The sequence below is a fragment of the Aegilops tauschii genome, chromosome 6 (genome assembly GCF_002575655.3).
Source record: "Aegilops tauschii subsp. strangulata cultivar AL8/78 chromosome 6, Aet v6.0, whole genome shotgun sequence".
NCBI lineage: Eukaryota > Viridiplantae > Streptophyta > Magnoliopsida > Poales > Poaceae > Aegilops > Aegilops tauschii.
Window position 1 is genome coordinate 401,597,973 of NC_053040.3, and position 4,834 is coordinate 401,602,806.

The following is a 4,834-nucleotide window of genomic DNA, read 5'->3' on the forward strand; positions in this document are numbered from 1 at the left end:
AGGGCTAATGAATTTTTGCAATAAGTATATGAGTTCTTTATGACTAATGTAAGTCCATGGATTATACGCACACTTACCTTTCCGCAATTTTCTAGCCTCTTCGGTACCGTGCATTGCCCTTTCTCACCTTGAGAGTTGGTGCAAACTTCGCCGGTGCATCCAAACCCCGTGACATGATACGCTCTATCACACATAAACCTCCTTATATCTTCCTCAAAACAGCCACCATACCTACCTATTATGGCATTTCCATAGCCATTCCGAGATATATTGCCATGCAACTTTCCACCGTTTCGTTTATCATGACACGCTCCATCATTGTCATATTGCTTTGCATGATCATGTAGTTGACATCGTATTTGTGGCAAAGCCACCGTTCATAATTCTTTCATACATGTAGCTCTTGATTCATTGCATATCCCGGTACACCGCCGGAGGCATTCACATAGAGTCATATCTTGTTCTAAGTATTGAGTTGTAATTCATGAGTTGTAAGTAAATAAAAGTGTGATGATCATCATTATTAGAGCATTGTCCCAAGTGAGGAAAGGATGATGGAGACTATGATTCCCCCACAAGTCGGGATGAGACTCCGGAGTAAATAAAAAGGAAAAAAAGAGGCAAAAAAAGAGAAAAGGCCCAAATAAAAAAATGAGAGAAAAAGAGAGAAGGGACAATGTTACTATCCTTTTACCACACTTGTGCTTCAAAGAAGCACCGTGATCTTCATGATAGAGAGTCTCTCATTTTGTCACTTTCATATACTAGTGGGAAATTTCATTATAGAACTTGGCTTGTATACTGCAAGTTGGATGCACACCCACTTAGTTTCCTTTTGTTTGAGCTTTCATACACTTATAGGTCTAGTGCATCCGTTGCATGGCAATCCCTACTCCTTGCATTGACATCAATTGATGGGCATCTCCATAGCCCGTTGATTAGCCTCGTCGATGTGAGACTTTCTCCTTTTTTGTCTTCCCACATAACCCCTAACATTATACCTTATTCCACCATAGTGCTATATCCATGGCTTGCGCTCATGTATTGCGTAAAAGTTGAAAAGGCTGAAGCGCGTTAAAAAGTATGAACCAATTGCTTGGCTAAGACCGGGGTTGTACATGATATGAATATTTTGTGTGGGGAAGATGGAGCATAGCCAGACTATATGATTTTGTAGGGATAACTTGCTTTGGCTATGTTATTTTGATAAGACATAATTGCTTGGTTAGCATGCTTGAAGTATTATTGTTTTTATGTCAATATTAAACTTTTATCTTGAATCATATCGAATCTGAACATTCGTGCCACAATAATAAGAACTACATTGAAATTATGTTAAGTAGCATTCCACATCAAAAATTCTGTTTTTATCATTTACCTACTCGAGGACGAGCAGGAATTAAGCTTGGGGATGCTTGATACGTCTCCAACGTATCTATAATTTTTTATTGTTCCATGCTATATTATATTCTGTTTTGGATGTTTAATGGGCTTTATTATACACTTTTATATTATTTTTGGGACTAACCTATTAACCGGAGGCCCAGCCCAAATTGCTGTTTTTTTGCCTATTTCAGAGTTTCGCAGAAAAAGGATATCAAACGGAGTCCAAACGGAATGAAACCTTCGGGAACGTGATTTTCGGAACAAACATGATCCAGAGGACTTGGAGTCCACGTACAGAAAGCAACGAGGAGAGCACGAGGCAGGGGGCGCACCTACCCCCCTCAGGCGCGCCCTCCACCCTTGTGGGGCCCACGTTGCTCCACCGACGTACTTCTTCCTCCTATATATACCTACGTATCCCCAAACCAACAGAAGCATCCACGAAAACCTAATTCCACCGCCGCAACCTTCTGTACTCGTGAGATCCCATCTTGGGGCCTTTTCCGGCGTCCTGCCGGAGGGGGCATTGATCACGGAGGGCTTCTACATCAACACCATAGCCCCTCCGATGATGTGTGAGTAGTTTACCTCAGACCTTTGGGTCCATAGTTATTAGCTAGATGGCTTCTTCTCTCTTTTTGGATCTCAATACAAAGTTCTCCATGATTCTCGTGGAGATCTATTCGATGTAATCTTCTTTTTGCGGTGTGTTTGTCGAGACCGATAAATTGTGGGTTTATGATCAAGTTTATCTATGAACAATATTTGAATCTTCTCTAAATTCTTTTATGTATGATTGGTTATCTTTGCAAGTCTCTTCGAATTATCAGTTTGGTTTGGCCTACTAGATTGATCTTTCTTGCAATGGGAGAAGTGCTTAGCTTTGTGTTCAATCTTGCGGTGTCCTTTCCCAGTGACAGCAGGGGCAGCAAGGCAGGTATTGTATTGTTGCCATCGAGGATAACAAGATGGGGTTTATATCATATTGCATGAGTTTATCCCTCTACATCATGTCATCTTACTTAAAGCATTACTCTGTTCTTATGAACTTAATACTCTAGATGCATGCTGGATAGCGGTCGATGTGTGGAGTAATAGTAGTAGATGCAGAATCGTTTCGGTCTACTTGTCGCGGACGTGATGCCTATATACACGATGATACCTAGATATTCTCATAACTATGCTCAATTCTATCAATTGCTCGACAGTAATTTGTTTACCCACCGTAATACTTATGCTCTTGAGAGAAGCCACTAGTTAAACCTATGGCCCCCGGGTCTATTTTCCATCATATTAATCTTCCAACACTTAGTTATTTCTATTGCCGTTTATTTTACTTTGCATCTCTATTTACTCTTTATCATAAAAATACCAAAAATATTATCCTATCATATCTATCAGATCTCACTCTCGTAAGTGACCGTGAAGGGATTGACAACCCCTTTATCGCGTTGGTTGCGAGGTTCTTGTTTGTTTGTGTAGGTGCGTGGGACTCGCGCGTGGTCTCCTACTGGATTGATACCTTGGTTCTCAAAAACTGACGGAAATACTTACGCTACTTTACTGCATCACCCTTTCCTCTTCAAGGGAAAACCAACGCAGTGCTCAAGAGGTAGCATCTTGATGACCCACAAGTATAGGGGATCTATCGTAGTCCTTTCGATAAGTAAGAGTGTCGAACCCAACGAGGAGCAGAAGGAAATGACAAGCGGTTTTCAGTAAGGTATTTTCTGCAAGCACTGAAATTATCGGTAACAGATAGTTTTTTGATAAGGTAATTGGTAATGAGCAGCAAGTGATAAAAGCAAATAAGGTGCAGCAAGATGGCCCAATCCTTTTTGTAGCAAAGGACAAGCCTGGACAAATTCTTATATGAAGGAAAACGCTCCCGAGGACACATGGGAATTATCGTCAAGCTAGTTTTCATCACGCTCCTATGATTCGCGTTCGTTACTTTGATAATCTGATATGTGGGTGGACCGGTGCTTGGGTGCTGCCCTTCCTTGGACAAGCATCCCACTTATGATTAACTCCTATTGCAAGCATCCGCAACTACAAAAGAAGTATTAAGGTAAACCTAACCATAGCATGAAACATATGGATCCAAATCAGCCCCTTACGAAGCAACGCATAAACTAGGGTTTAAGCTTCTGTCACTCTAGCAACCCATCATCTACTTATTACTTCCCAATGCCTTCCTCCAGGCCCGAACAATGGTGAAGTGTCATGTAGTCGACGTTCACATAACACCACTAGAGGAAAGACAACATACATCTCATCAAAATATCGAACGAATACCAAATTCACATGACTACTAATAGCAAGACTTCTCCCATGTCCTCAGGAACAAACGTAAGTACTCACAAATCATATTCATGTTCATAATCAGAGGGGTATTAATATGCATTAAGGATCTGAACATATAATCTTCCACCGAATAAACCAACTAGCATCAACTATAAGGAGTAATCAACACTACTAGCAACCCACAGGTACCAATCTGAGGCTTTGGGACAAAGATTACATATAAGAGATGAACTAGGTTTTGAGCGGAGATGGTGCTGGTGAAGATGTTGATGGAGATTGACCCCCTCCCGATGAGAGGATCGTGGTGATGATGATGGCGATGATTTCCCCCTCCCGGAGGGAAGTTTCCCCGGCGGAACAGCTCTGCCGGAGCCCTAGATTGGTTCCGCCAAGGATCCGCCATGTGGCGGGGGAGTTTCTTCCCGAAAGCTTGCTCATGATTTTTTCCCGGACGAAAGACACCATATAGCCAAAGATGGGCACTGGAGGCCTGACAGGGGGCCCACGAGGCAGGGGGCACGCCCAGGGGGTAGGGCGCGCCCCCACCCTCGTGGATGGTGGGTGGCCCCCCTCTGGTGCTTTCTTCGCTCAGTATTTTTTTATAAATTCCAAAACTGACTTCCGTGGAGTTTCAGGACTTTTGGAGTTGTTCAGAATAGGTCTCTAATATTTGCTCCTTTTCCAGCCTAGAATTCCAGCTGCCGGCATTCTCCCTCTTCTTGTAAACCTTGTAAAATAAGAGAGAAAAGGTATAAGTATTGTGACATAATATGTAATAACAGCCCATAATGCAATAAATATCAATATCAAAGCATGATGCAAAATGGATGTATCATAACACTGGCAAGAACCCTTTCTTTGCTTGATCCATTTTGAAATTCTTCAAAACTTTATCAAGGTATGTGCTTTGTGAAAGTCCAATTAAGCGTCTTGATCTATCTCTATATATAGATCTTGATGCCCAATATATAAGCAGCTTCACCGAGGTCTTTCATTGAAAAACTCTTATTCAAGTATCCTTTTATGCTATCTAGAAATTCTATATCATTTCCAATCAACAATATGTCATCCACATATAATATCAGAAATGCTACAGAGCTCCCACTCACTTTCTTGTAAATACAGGCTTCTCCAAAAGTCC